Source organism: Tamandua tetradactyla, chromosome X (genome assembly GCF_023851605.1).
Source record: "Tamandua tetradactyla isolate mTamTet1 chromosome X, mTamTet1.pri, whole genome shotgun sequence".
Taxonomy (NCBI): domain Eukaryota; kingdom Metazoa; phylum Chordata; class Mammalia; order Pilosa; family Myrmecophagidae; genus Tamandua; species Tamandua tetradactyla.
Window position 1 is genome coordinate 9,986,539 of NC_135353.1, and position 15,885 is coordinate 10,002,423.

At 33.6% G+C, this 15,885-nt stretch overlaps 1 long non-coding RNA gene across 2 annotated transcripts in view; it reads left to right on the plus strand.

Moving 5' to 3' along the window:
• Positions 1-1,218: 1,218 nt before the first annotated feature.
• LOC143670632 (uncharacterized) overlaps positions 1,219-15,885 on the plus strand; it is a 39,045-nt gene continuing 24,378 nt past the window's right edge. For both annotated transcript variants that reach the window (XR_013169414.1, XR_013169415.1), the window contains exons 1-2: positions 1,219-1,316; positions 4,285-4,431. This is a non-coding gene — a long non-coding RNA (uncharacterized LOC143670632). The remainder of the gene's footprint in view (positions 1,317-4,284; positions 4,432-15,885) is intronic.

Below are 15,885 nucleotides of genomic sequence, written 5' to 3' on the forward strand. Positions count from 1 at the left end.
GTTTAATGACTTGCTGCCTGGCACAGAATAAGGTATTAGAGTAATACTAATAATATGTCACTGAATCTCAGTTTTCTCATCTGTATAATGGGTATTAAACAGGAAAGAAAGTATTTTTAAGTTCTTAAGTATTACTTAGGACAATAATATTTAATGAACTCTTTTATCAGATTACTGGAAGTCTTGTATTTATTCATTGCTTTTGATTTATTGCCTCAGTCAATTATATCTAATTTAAATATTAACTTCTATTGTATTTTTGTTGCAGAAGAGATCTCTGCTCTCCAGAGAGCCCAAAACGTGCCTTCTGACTATAGCTACATTGAGAGACTATCATAAATATTGGCCTTTGTCTTCTGACATCAGTCATATATTGAAGTTCTGGTTTGTTGAGATTGGCTCAAGTTAAAGAAAATCAAATTTTATATGAGAAAATAGTTGACCCTTCTAACCTTCTTTTCTAGTTCTAACACACGTTCCCAATATCAGGAAAGGTATTACAGACTTGCTGCTACCAGGCTATAAATAGAGCTGAAATTTAAAAATTCTTTCAAAATAAATGACAGCTATGGACAACTATCATGGAATATTTTTTAGATGAAACTTCAACAACCCCGTGAAGATCCTTGGTTTTAAAGATGATATAATCTTTTGGAAGATTGGTTAAAAAAAACCATCACATTTTTTCTCATTTGAGCCAATACCTGTAATTCTAGTTTGAAGAACAAAATTATTTTTTCTAATATGCAAAGTTATATATCCTTTATTTAGCTTATTCACATATTCTAAATTTGTTTAGTACAATTTTACATACAGTGGATACCCAAATTCCTTCACAAATAGGAACAGAGAATTTTATGGAAATGGAGTAACAGGTGGCTGGTTCTTTACAAACTTCCCTCTGTTTTCTGGGAAATATGTGTTCATCAGTTACAAAAATGTGTTATCTTTATCAAGTGTACTTTACTTAGAGATATATGTTTATATTTTTAAAGATGTTTCTTTTCCTCTATTAAGTCCCTTTCAGCCCAAGAGTGAAAAAAGCATTTTTATCACAAGGAATATGATGTTCTGCACTGAATATTATTTTGTCAGCAAGAAAATGATGCATTTTATACCAGTGTATGCTTTTGTAGTTCACTAAACGAGCCCATTTTTTCATCAAAAAGCCAAGATATTGTGCTTATTTGTTCTCAACTCAATAATTCATAAACAATTATTTTATACCATTATGACTAATATCAGTAATTGGTCAAAATTTATTATTAGTGGTGGAGCCGCATAATGAATCCAGACAGTCTTGCACCTGGTGTCAAGTAAGAATTTTAACATTTTAATTTTGCTGTGATCATTTGCATTTTCTTCATGTCTCTGACTTTAACAGATTTTTATAATGTTAAAACCATCCTTTCACTCTTAAGATACGTTTGCCAATATTTAGTTATGAATTTCGTGTCTATGTTTGAGATTAACTTGTGATTTTTCTCTCTCTCTTGCTGTCCTTGTTCGGTTTTGGTATTAAATTTATGCTTCCCACATTAAATTGCTGTCTTTTTTTATTCTAAAAGTTGTGTAATACGGTAATTAAATGTTCTTTGAATATTTGCAGAATATACCTGTATAAATGCCTGGGATTTTGTGTGTGTGTGGGAGGTGAGGAGAGTAAAGACTAATTCAATTTTTGAATGCTTATGGGTGTATTTAGGATTCTAATTTTTCTTGACTCAGTGTTGAGAAGTTATATTTTTAAAGGAAACTTCTCGTTTATCTAAGTTTTGCCATTTGTTTCCTTCCAATCTCTTTGATTTATTTGGCTGATATTTTAAAATGCTTAATTTAGATAACTGGGTCACCAATTATCACTAATTTTCTTCAAATAAATTCTAAGAACTTATTTCACATAAATACTAAGAATATATTTTCCCTTCAGGTATTTGCTTTGGTTTCATTGCATTCCACAGTTTTTAAATGTGCTATTTTCATTTGTATGTGGTATTTTCATTCAGATGTAAAGATTTTCCAGCCCCATTATGATTAATTCTTTGGCCCATGAGTTATTTAGAAGTATATATTTAAATTTCCCAATGTCTTCTGTCTCTTATTCATCCTTTTCTTGATCTGTAATTGCATTTGGGTCAAGGAATTTGTTTTGAATCAACCCTTTGAAATGTGTTGAGACATACTTTATGGGTTATTGCCTGTCAATTGTTATAATACTCTATACATACAGAATAATAGGTTTGTTTGAATTATTTGGAGCCCAATTTGATATGTGTCCTTTAAAATAACTCCATTCACTCTTGTTTAAAATCTATACTCTTTTTTTTTTTTTTTTTTTTTTTTTTTTTAAAGGAAGGAAAGACAGAGAAGGAAGGAAGGATGGAAGGAAGGAAGGGAGGAAGAAAGGGAAACATTTTTAAACATTTTCTTGTTTTTATTATATTTTGTTTGTTTGTTTGTTTTTTACATGGGCTGGGGCCGGGAATCGAACCGGGGTCCTCCGGCACGGCAGGCAAGCACTCTTGCCCGCTGAGCCACCGCGGCCCGCCCCTAAAATCTATACTCTTAATAAATACTTGGCAATATCTAGTGTTGGTGAAAATGTGTAGTGATGGGATTTTCATATATGGCTTAGGAGAGTGTAACACCTTGGAAAACTGTTTATATTAAGTAAGGTTGAAAATGTGCATATCCAAGGCCTAGAAATTCTATACCTAAATAAATGTCCTAATAAGTGTGGGAATATATGTCCGGTATATGTGTTAAAGTATGCATAGGTGCATTGCTTATTATGATTCCAAACTGGACATAACACAAATACTCATAAACTGTAGATGAATAAACTTTAGTATACTTATGCAATGAAGTAATATACCATAATGCAAATGAATGACATAACACTACTTGCAACAATTGGATGATTCTTAAAAATATTGTTGAAAGGGAGAAGCCAGACCCGAATGAATACCTAGAGTATGATTGGGTTTATAGAAGATCAAACATGCAAAACTAAACTATTACTTAGAGAGTTATATTTACGTGGAAAAACAAAATAAAAGGAAGAAGTGGTTTTCTATGAAAGTCCTTATAGTTCTTACATTATGAAAGAAGTAGGGCTTTATGATTTATAACAGATCAGTGGAGTCTTCTGGAATACTGGCAATGTCTTATGTCTTGATTTGGGTAGTAGTTACATTAATGTTTATAGCACATATTTCATATAGCATTGCATGCATTTTTAGTGTTTTGTTATAGTTCATTGTAATAAAAGTAAAATTAAATGTAGAATATGACAGAGGGGGCATAGTATTATGACAGAATCAAAAGTAATATGTGAATAATGTGCAGGATTGTGTGATACTATGTTATATAGAGTGGTCAAAGGCTTCATTTTAAAAAGTAACTATTTAGCAAAGGCCTATAGGAAGTGAGGAATTGAGCTGTGTGGCTGTTTGTAGGAAGAAGATTTCAGACAAAAGGAACAGCAGGTGAAAATATGGTTCAGCAGTCATAGTTGGTGTCTTATTTTAAATGCAGTAATGTTTCATTTCATATGTTCATCCAGGAAACTAAGATTTGTTTAGATTTAAACAGTGACTCAATGACTCATTTTGATGTTATATTCTTTCATGGTTTAATAACAATGTAGAAGTTTAGAGGCATGTACCTGCCCTCAGACCATCATTCTTTTTTTTTTTCTTTTCCATTATTATTTGTATGCTGTATGGAAGGGGCCACATTTCATTCTTTTTCCATGTGAGTATCCCCTTATTGCAGTATCATTTGTTGAACTTCTGTTTTTGTTTGGTTTTTCATTTGTTTATTTGCTTGTTTGGTTTTGGGAAGTGCATGGGCCAGGAGTCAAATCCAAATCTCCCACATGGCAGGAGGAAATTCTACCACTGAACTGCCCTTATACTCCCCACTGTTCATTTTTAATTTTTGCAAGCTAAAAAGTTCTATTGGATGGTATTTCAACGTTCCTTTTTTAGTTCAGTGTTAATCTAATACAGTATTCTTCTTAATCACCTAATTTCATGCTAAAACTTCTAATATGAATGATAAATGTTCTCTTTACATTAAGGTAAGTATGTTTATTTTCTATTTTTATTGCCTGATTTGGAGGAGAAATTGGGGATAAGGAGTAGGAATGTTCTATGATATAGTTTTGAGGGGAGTTTTGTGGTGAATTAATGATTATGCACATTGAGTGGAACCTCTGTTTAAACAATATAATATTAATAATAACCACAGCCGTAATAATCATTCCACTACTTTCCATAGGTTGTGAAATAACTCATCTTCATCTGATAGCTCAGGGTCCCTTGTCCTGCCCTCCTAAGACGCAGCATTGATGTCAGGGCTAAAAGCCTGTAACATGAGAGAATCAGCAATTGCATCAATAACTTCAAAATGAGCTGCTATTGAACGGTAAGATGACAGATGGATTCCTTGTGTTGCTGAACAGGATGTGCTGCTATTAAGTAATATGTAATGAACTCATTTTAAATATATAAGTATATGCATTCCTCCCTCCCCTTTCCCAAGGACATCGACTCTCTCTCTTTTTTTTATTAATTAAAAAAAATTAACAAACAAAACATTTAGATATCATTCCATTCTACATATACAATCAGTAATTCTTAATATCATCACATAGTTGCATATTCATCATTTCTTAGTACATTTGCATCGATTTAGAAAAAGAAATAAAAAGACAACAGAAAAAGAAATAAAATGATAATAGAGAAAAAAAAAGATTATACATACCATACCCCTTACCCCTCGCTTTCATTTACCACTATTTCAAACTGAATTTATTTTAACATTTGTTCCCCCTACTATTTATTTTTATTCCATATGTTCTATTCTTCTGTTGATATAGTAGCTAAAGGGAACATCAGACATAAGGTTTTCACATTCACAGAGTCTCATTGTGAAAGCTATATCATTGTTCAATCATCATCAAGAGACATGGCTGCTGGAACACAGCACTACATTTTCAGGCAATTCCCTCCAGCCTCTCCACTACCTCTTGAACAACAAGGTGATATCTACTTAATGTGTAAGAATAACCTCCAGGATAACCTCTTGACTCTGTTTGGAATCTCTTAGCCATTGACACTTTGCCTCATTTTACTCTTCCCCCTTTTGGTCGAGAAGTTTCTCTCAATCCCTTAATGTTAATTCTCAGCTCATTCTAGGGTTTTTCTCAATCCCTTGATGCTGAGTCTCAGCTCATTCCAGGATCTCTGTCCCATGTTGCCAGGAAGGTCCACACCCCTGGGAGTCATGTCCCACGCAGAGAGGGGGAGGGTACATCCGACTCTCTTAATATGAACTCCCTACATAATAGAATAATCTTTCTTGGAAACTGAGCTTTTCCAAAGAAAAACCTAATCTAATATATGCATATTGATCTAATTTCATTATATTGATTGATTTTTCACTTCATTATATATGACTCAAATGTCAAAATACCCCTTTGAGGTGGCTATCATTAGTCCCACTTTACAGACAAGGAAACTGAATCTCAGGGAGCTTAATATTTATTTTATCCATTCAGTCATCGATTATTTATTGCATGCCTGCTATTTCTATGCCATACATCTTGTTAATCTCTGGGGATTCAGGGTGAGCTAAAGCAGGAATGGTTCTTGCCTTCAGGGCTATTTAGTATTAGAAGCAGACTTTAAGCAAATGATTACACAAATATCTATGAAATTGCAATGAGTGGTGTAGGGCCGAAGATTGTATTATAAGGGGTCAATTTATACATTTAGGTCAGTGTAACCCTTTGTAAGGAAGAACACATCTGAGGTTTGAAGGACACATAAATAACCAAGTTAAGATGAGAATACAAAAATTTCCAGGCGGAGGGAATAATATGGCTAAATATAATTGTGGCCTTAGTAAATATTATAGAAATCAAATAGGCATTAGGGGAATGAATTTTAGAAGTCAATAGTGTGGAAAAATGCATTGCATATACCGTAAGTATAATGTATAGGCATTTTGAAATATGGTATAACTAGAATGGCATATGTATTTGATTTTACTGTATAGCATGGCTAAAAACTGAATGTCATTCTTAAAAATCTGGCCTAAGCATCTAGGACCCAAAAATTCTAATGAAATGTTAAATAAATAGTTACATTTGGTAAAGTTGAAATAGAGTGTAAATTGACATATCTAGACTAAATGTCTCACCTAAATGAGATTTTAGTTGTTTTCCATTTAGTAGAAGAAACGTCCTGTGTTTTAACTTTTAAATATGGTTTCAGCTATTGCTTGAAGTTCTTTAGTTTCTCCTTCCCTTCTGTTTAGAAGTCTAGGAGACAACAAATTCCGTTATATTTGAATTTCTGAGGAATAGGTGTTTGAAAAACAGAATGGAAAACAAATGAAGGACTATATCCCTTTAACTGTCTTTTTGCTTGTCTCAACCTATAATTCATTTTAACATGGCTATTCATCATGAAGGCATCTGTGTGATAGATCTTACAGGCAATGGTAGCTGATAATGGCTTTGTGAATGAATTTAAGTTGTTTTTCTCATACTCATGGACAGATTCAACTGGAAAATCAGTTGCTCCATACAGGTTGATTTCCTGTGTACATGTGTTTGCACATGTGCATGCAAGTGTATGTATTCTTCTTTTGTAATGATATAAAATTATGTTAGCTTGATGTTTTTCATAACTATCACAAATACTTTCATTGAAACCTTACAATGCAACTGATTACAGATTAGAAAACCGAAGCTAACATTGTGTTCCAGGCCCATAATCAAACCTGTTGGCTAACAATTGTATAATCCATCAAAAGCCCTTGTGAGGTAGGTTATTATTATCTCCATTTTACTGATGAAGAAAATGTGACTCATAGAGGGCAAAGAATTGGCCCAATATTTCCTAGCTGATGAGTGGATAAGTTTGAATTTGAATGCAAGTATACCTACTCCAAAATTCATACTTACCATGCGACATCCTCAGAAAACTCATGTGACTCTCTGTATATTGCAGAATAGAAAGCAATGGTGCTGGGACTCTAACCACAGGTGTCCATGAATAGTTCTATTTGGTAAATATAGGGCAGATAACAGGAAGAAATATTAGATCTTTCAATAAGTTAAATCATGATACCATTTTTAGAAGAATATGATCAATTTAAAATCGCTAAGTTTGAATGAATTTGAAGGCAACTGTTAAAGGGTTACATCTGGATTTCAAAGGAATTCTCTAGTTAAAATTATCACATGCACTCCTGAGCTTCTTTTGGTTTATTAAGTGTGGTATGCAGTTATGACTTTAAACAAGTCTTGGCTTTTGGTTTGGTATTACTTTACAGGAAGGTACATGATCTTCCTCTTTAGGAACTTTTCCATGTTGGCTCTGACTTTTGATGGATGTTCAAAAGTCACCATTTTGTGTTATAGCCCATGAAACAATTTTAGAAATATACCATCAATTTGAATAAGTAATAATGTATAATGCTTAAACTGCTGGAACAATGTGATGCAAAAATACTGCTCTAATGGCATGTGCTAAGCATTTATCCCTGAGGTAAACGACATTATATTACCATTATGGGATTTGATTTGTCCTGAGAGGATTTTATTTCCCCTACTTACTAGTCTTATTTAAGTATGTCTCCACTGCACTCCTCAACAGAAGGTTCTCAATTTACACAGGAAACAACAACTATCTTAAGGTAAGTGTTAAGGTAAGGGAAATGAACGTCATCTTTTGTGGTGGTTTGGAGCTGTATGTACCCCAGAAAAAAATGTTCTTAATCCTAATCCATTCCTGTGGGTTGAACCCCATTGTAAGGAGGACCTTGTGATGAGATTATTTCAGTTAAGGTGTGGCCCACTTCAATCCGAATGGGCCTTAATCCTATTACTGGAGTTCCTGATAGGTACATAAAGAATGAGTAAGCAGAAATTAGAATTATGGATAATTCTTGTTCTATATTTTATACTTTTTAATAATTTTCTTACAAAGCAAACACCATGAAATAAACTCATCTAAAAATTAATACACTGAGGGAAAATTGAAAAAATTGAGCATAATTTCAGAAACTGCGAATACAGATTTTGTGTTAATACAACATTAAGATGAACAGTCTGGTCGGAGATATAGTTTTTATACCTTCTTTCTACCTTTCTGCCTTCCATTCTCCTTCTTTTCTCCTCTTCTCTCTCTCTCCCTCCCTCTCTTTCTCTTTCTCTCCTATTTATTGCATTGCTTAAAAACTTTTATGAGTGTTTTATTATCATAAAAAGAATACAAATTCACTGCATAAATTATATCCTGGTCTTTTATGCAGGAATGAAAATTATCCATATGATGGCTCTCCCTTCTCTGTCCTCATCCACTTCTATAATCTTCCCTCTGAACATGTTCTTTCCTTTGTGAGCTTCCTCTTCATTTTTTTGCATCTCAATCCTATCTCCATATGACTTTAAGTTTTTAACAATGATGATTAGTTAATACTATATCTTACACAATTTTAAATTGTCCTATGGCATTATAAATGTACTATATTTATTGATTATCTTCAGCCAATATCTCATACATCTTAATCTGCTGTATTATTTCGATTTCCAACTCTTACTTCCTAGAATAGATACTTTTCCTAAGAACCAAAAGCCGCATTATATTTCTATTTCCTTTTCTCTCATGCATGCTCTTCAGACTTTTAATCTAAAATATCAAACTGAATAAATATGTTTAACTCTTCTCCCAAGTTCCCTTTAAACTTAGAAGCGAATATAAAATTAAGACAAAACTAATTATCAAGGATAGAAGCTAGAGAAATGTATTATCCGCAAGTAGGCAACGTTTACTACTTGTGTTAATCAGGACTTTTGTGTTTACTTTTCTTTTGACTGAGGTATTCTTTCCTTCATGTTCATTTTCCAAGCTCTTAATCTTCACACAAATTCTGCTAAATGTCACTTATTCACCAAGCAATAACCTGACTACCCAGTTCCATGATTCTCCCTCAGAGAACACTATTTCATGCATTCACATTACTAGAAACTGGTAATTGTCAGTCTGTGTAGACATTTGTTAAATGACTGTTTCCTCTACTAGACATTAAGCTTCATAAGCTCAGTGGTCAAATCTAATTAAAGACAGTATAGCATGCAGCACATTTGTTATATGAATGAATTTTTAATTCAGCTCAGTGGTAAAACTTGTTGAAATATTTTAGACTTCCACATTTTCTGTCTTCCTACTTCCGATAGAATAGAATAGATTTGCCAAAATAAAATTATAATAAATTCCTTTTTTCCCTTTACTCTCATTTAGATGCAAAATTTTTGAGAAATTTCTCATAAAATCTGAGACAGAATCTATCACAAGAATTACCTGCCTTCCATTAAATCTATTCCCTGGACAAGGTGATTTCACATTGAATTACTTCAAATTACTTCAAATATTAAAGGTTTACTAGTTCTTATACTATTTAAACTGTTCCAAAGCATGATGAAAGAATGAGAGCTGCCAATTTTTTTTTAGGAAATTGAAAAATTCTAAGACCCCAAAATTGTAGATAAGAAGGAAAACCCAGAAGATATTAATGCATAAATCCTTAATAAAATATTAGTAAAAGAATACATTGGTGCATTAAAAGATTAATTTACTACAGCCAAGCAAAATTGATTTGGAATGTGTGGATTAGTCAGTACTGGGAAAGTATTAATATATTAATATAATTCATCATTATGTAGGTCAAGGCTTGAAAAATCTTAAAATTATCTCAACAGTGTCATAAAAGACATTTGAAACAATTCAAAATCTATTACTGATTTTTTCATTGTTGGTAACATAGAAATAGATGGACACATCTTTAACTTGTTCATTTGTGAAATACTGGAAACATTTTCGTTACAATCAGAAACAAGACCATTATCACACTTTTCTGGAATTTCTGAATATACTGGTCAATACAAGTAGACAAATAGAGAAGAGAATAAAATAAGAGGTAAATGTATTGGAAGAGAGTAGAAAATAATCATTATTTTCAGATGATAGGAATATATGCTAGGTAATACAAAATATAAAACAATTTAAAAGTTACTAGAGACAAAAAAGAATTTAATATGTTGGTTGATTACTAAATTCATATATAAAAATCACTAGCTTTCCTACACATAGATGGTATCTATTTGGAAATAAAATGGAAGAATAGATTCTTTTTCTCATAACAGCAAAATTGATAAAATAGCAAGGAATAAGTCTAGCACAAACTGTACAGAATGCATAGGAGAAATGCAACTAGCAATGAATTTTCAAATTAAAAAATCAGGTGAAACATAACAAACCCACTTGGGAATTTTGAAACTCTTTCAATATAACTCTAGGAATAAAGAATTGACACAAACTTTAATATTTTGACTTCATACATTTTGTGTATTAGAGCTATGTACCCCAGAAAAAGTTAAACTTAACAGTTCCTGTATTATGAACCCATCATTGTAAGTAGGACATTTTGATGAGGTTGCTTCAGTTAAGGTGTGGCCCACCTCCATCAGAATGGGTCTTAATCCTATTACTGGAGACATAAGCAGGATGAAACACAGACGGATGGAGAGAAAAACACACGAAGCAAAAAGCTGAAGGTCCATAAAGGAAACTAAAACAATAGGAAATCACAAGATTTAGTCACACTGCAGATTAAATCATAGAGAATATGACAAACTCTACATTTTGTGAAAAACCAGTATCTTTAAATATTCTCATTTTTATATGAGAAGATTGAAAAGAACTTACATTTTCAATTCAAGAAGATAATGAAAAATTAAATAAACCTAAAGATAGCAGGAAATAAGACTTGACAAAGATACTAGGGCAATTCATTAAGTTAAATTACCAGCAGAATTAAATATTGGAATCATTAAATAAAGGTATCTGGGTTTTGAAAATAGCAATGAAAGACAAATTAGTGAATAAATCTAAATAAGCAATAAAAAGGAATTAGCAAAGATATATAAGATTAGATAACTTAAAAGTTCGTTCTGTAGCTACAATAATATAAGAAAATATAAACCATAAATATAACAAAAATTATGTATTTTTCTAGGCTCACAAACTTGAAAGCTCTAATAGAAAGGGTGATTTTTTGGGTAATATATTACTGAAATGACATAGGAGACTTTCTTTTGTTGTATGCTGTATGGGGGGGGCACATTTCATTCTTTTTCCATGTGACTATCCTAATATTTCAGTACCATTTATTGAATTTTTTGTTTGTTTTGGGGGAAGTGCATGGGCCAGGAATTGAGCCTGGGTCTCCTGCATGGCAGGCAAGTATTCTACCGCTAAACTACCCTTGCACCCCACAAGAGACTCTTTAAAAGCAATTTTATTGAGATAAATTCACATACCATACAATCCACCTAAAGTGTACAATCACTGTCTTCTAGTATATTCACAGAGTTGTGCAATCATCACCAAAATCAATTCCAGTACATTTTCACCCTGAAGAGGGTTCACAAGGTTATACAGTCCCATATTTCATTGTTGGGCTTTCCTTTAATTTTAAAATTATTTTTATTGGCACATGTTCACACGCATACAGTCCATACATGGTGTACAATCAATGGCTTACAATCTCATCATATAGTTGTCTGTTCATCATCACGATGATTTTTAGAAACTTCGCATCACTCCAGAAAAAGAAATAAAAAGAAAAAACTCATATGTGCTATACCCCTTACCCCTCCCTCTTGTTGACCACTAGTATCTCCATCTACCCAATTTGTTTCTTCATTTGCTCCCCTCTTATTTATTTATTCTCTATTCATATTTTTTCACTCATCTCTCCATACCCTGGATAAAAGGAGCATCAGACACAAGGTTATCACAATCACGCAGTCACATTGTGAAAGCTATATCTTTATACAATCATCTTCAGGAGTCAGGGTTACTGGAATAGAGCTCAACAGTTTCATGTACTTCCATCCAGCCACTCCAATACACCATAAACTAAAAAGGGCTATCTATATAATGCACAAGAATAACCTCCAGGATAACTTCTTGACTCTGTTTAAAATCTCTCAGCCACTGAAACTCTATTTTGTCTCATTTCTCTCTTCCCTCTTTTGGTCAAGAAGGCTTTCTCGATCCCTTGATGCTGGGTCCTGACTCATCCCGGGAGTTCTGTCCCACACTGCCAGGAAGATTTACACCCCTGGGACTCACGTCCCACATAATGGGGAGGGCAGTGAGTTCACCTGCCAAGTTGGCTTAGAGAGAGGCCACATCTGAGCAACAAAAGAGGTTCTATGGGGGTGACTTGTAGGCCTAATTTTAGGTATGTTTAGCCTACCCTTTGCAGGAATACATTTCATAGGGGCAAACCCCAAGATCTGACTTTCCTTTTAGTGACCCTAAACTTTCCCTTTTAACCACAATCACATCCATATATCATCGCTGTTAATAATACTCACTATAATCTACCACCACCTCCACCCATTTCCAAATATTTGCTATCAAACTTATAATATATTCTCCACAAATTGAGCATCAGCTCCCTATTCTTTACCCTCATTCTATCTTTTAGTGACCTACGTTCTAGATATTAACACCATAAGTTTGTTAGTTATATTTAGTTCATTTTAGTGAGGTTATACAATATTTGTCCTTTTGTATCTGACTGATTTCACTCAACATTATGTCTTCAAGGTTCATCCATGTTGTCACATGCTTCAAAATCTCATTTCTTCTTCCTACTGAATAATATTCCATTCTATGTATATACCCCATTTTGCTTATCCATTCCTCATTTGATGGGCACTTGAATAGTTTCCATCTTTTGGCAATTATAAAGAATGCCACTGTGAATATAGGTGTGAAAATGTTCATGAACCTGCTTTCAGTTCTTCTGAATATATACCTAGCAGCAGGATTGCCAGGTTGTATGGCAGTTCTATATTAGCTTCCTGAGAACCTACCAGCTGCCTTCCACAGCAGTTGTACCATATTACATTCCCACTAGCAGTAAATAAGTGAATAATTTTTAGCCACTGTTAATGCCATAGGTTCATGCTTTTATTGTTTTCTCTTCTTCAAGCACATATTTTCATAGAACTATTTTCTCTAGAGTCATACATGTGATTCATCACTTTAAAAAATGGCATGATAGAAATTGGAAATATAAACACTTTAGTAGATAATCAAATGTAACTGCTATTCTTATGGATAAAATATCTTGACTTGAGAATAAATAAAGGCTGAAAAACTTCTTTTAACAGTAATAGCAATCAAAATACACAGGGACAAACTGATTTCTTATGTGTAAAATTTTAACTCCAAGGTAAAAGTCAGTAAGAAGATACTCTATAATAGACACCTTTTATAAACTAAAGACCATACACATTTTATTTTCTTAATATCTTTATGGAAAACTTACCATGCTTTTGTATCATTTAGGTATCTTTTCAATTTCTACCTCATAATAGAGATGAAGTTCATCTTTTACAGGATTTGCTTTTATTTTACTTTGCTGTTTTCTGATTCCATCATACCTGCTTCAGATATACATACAAATTAAGCATTTATGGTCTAATCAGACAGATTAATCCCATTAGGCTTGAAGTAATGAGTTCATTGTGGCCTATTAATATCCGGGGTTCTAGATATCAGATCTAAGAAATTTCTTTTTCAAAGTTATATTCCTTGAGCTCTGTTCCTTTCATGTTATCAAAGAATCCTATATCTTCATTTACTAGGTTTTCTTTTAGCTTCTCAAGTTGTTCCATGTACACACACATGCACACATGAAATAAAACTTTAAAGTTGTTCTGTAATCAAAGGAATTTACAAGTACTCTGCTTCATTCATTTAGGTTTGAAGGTTTAAATACAAATACAGTTTTAATACAAATTTTAGCAACCGCAACTTATTGCAGTGTTAAAAATAGACTAATCACAATTTTACTGGTGAACTGATAATCTTTAATATGTTTTCTTCTCAAGCCCTCTTTGCCCTACCCTCACCCACATAAATGTCATTTGCATGGCAAACGGAACTTTACAGACATATTTAAAGTTACAGACATTTAGATAAGGAGAGTATTCTGGATTATCCAGGTGGGCCCAAACTAATCCCATCAGCCCTTGTAAGCAGAGAGCTTTCTTCCACATGAGGCAGAAGAGATGAGGTAAAAAGGAGAGGTCAGAGAGATTCTAAGCATGAGAAGGCTTTGAGCCACCATTTCTGGCTTTGATGATGAAGATAGTCACAAGTCAAGGAATGTGGTGGCTTTTAGAAGCTGAGAACAAGCCCCAACCAACAGCCGGAATTTCAGTGGGAACCTTAGGGCTAGGAACTGTGTTATGCCAATAGCTTCAATGAGCATGGAAGCAGATTCTTCCCCAGAGCTTTCAGTAAGTAAAACAGCTCTGTTAAACTCAATTTTATCTCGGTGAGACCTGTGTGAAATGTCTAATTTACAAAATTATGAGATGATATATGGATGTAGTTTGAAGCTGCTCACTTTTTGCTACAACAGTTATAGACAATTAATGCATACTGTATCCTATTAAAGTTCCAGGAAAAATAAAACGATATTTAACATGTTTTTTTGGAATAAATCAGCAATGGTAAGCTTTGCTTTTTCTTCTTTTCCTCAGATTATTTGTGGGTGTTCCTTGTGATTTGTATATTCTGGCAGTTGTACCAGTAGATACACAAGAAATTGGGCAGAGGTGGGAGAGGCATTTTAGAGTTTGCTATTACCTCATTTACAAAATTTATTGGAATAATAGTATATTTAGTGATATTCTTGCTTTGAGCCAGGTATGTAGATTATTTAAGGTTAGCTGTTTAAATTATGATGCTCTTACCTTAAGTCATAAGAATGTCTACCTGAAAACAGTTATCAATTAGAGACATGAATGGCTGCAAGATAAAACTCAATGATGGGGCGGGCCACGGTGGCTCAGCAGGCAAGAGCGCTTGCCTGCCATGCCAGAGGACCCAGGTTTGATTGCCGGTGCCTGCCCATGTTAAAAAACAAACAAACAAACAAACAAACAAAAACTCAATGATGAAGAGAAATCTTGCCTAAGGATCTATCAAATAAGAAAAGTTAAATTTGCAGACAATATCCTGAACCTAACACACCTTATGCCTCGGAAATCTGAGACATTTAGAGTTCTTTGAATCTACCAATCTTTCTTACACCTCTGATTGTATGATTGATCCTGCTGTTACTTCTGACTGGATTCCTGCCTTCCCTCTTAAAATAGTTAACTTTTATTAGTTTCCCAGATGATTTAGGTGTCATCTTTTCAGGGAAGCAATCCATAATGCACCTCATCTGGGTTAAGAGGCACTCTTTTTTTCGTCTAGAAATCTGACTACCACACAGTATTGGAATGTGCTGCTTATTTTTCATCTGCAGAGATATATTGTGAGCTCTCTTAAACCGGAGCCATGCATTCATTTTTGTATCACTATAACAAATCATGGTACTTGATAATAAGTGCTTGTTGAATAAATGAAAAAATACAGGCATCCCGTGGAGCTATTGTGGATTTGGCCCCAGACCACTGGAATCAAGCCAATATAGCAATGAAGAGAATCATATTAATTTTTTAGTTTTCCAATGCATATAAAATGTATATTTATACTATAGTCTAAGTGAAATAGCATCATGTCTATAAAAACAATGTGCATACCTTAATTAAAATGTGGCACAAGGCAGGCCATGGTGGCTCAGCAGGCAGAGTTCTCGCCTGCCATGCCAGAGACCCGGGTTCGATTCCTGGTGCCTGCCCATGCAAAAAAAACAAAAATGTGGCACAGAGACATGAAATGAGAACATGCTGTTGGAAAGAGGGTGCCAATAGATTTGCTCAACACAGGG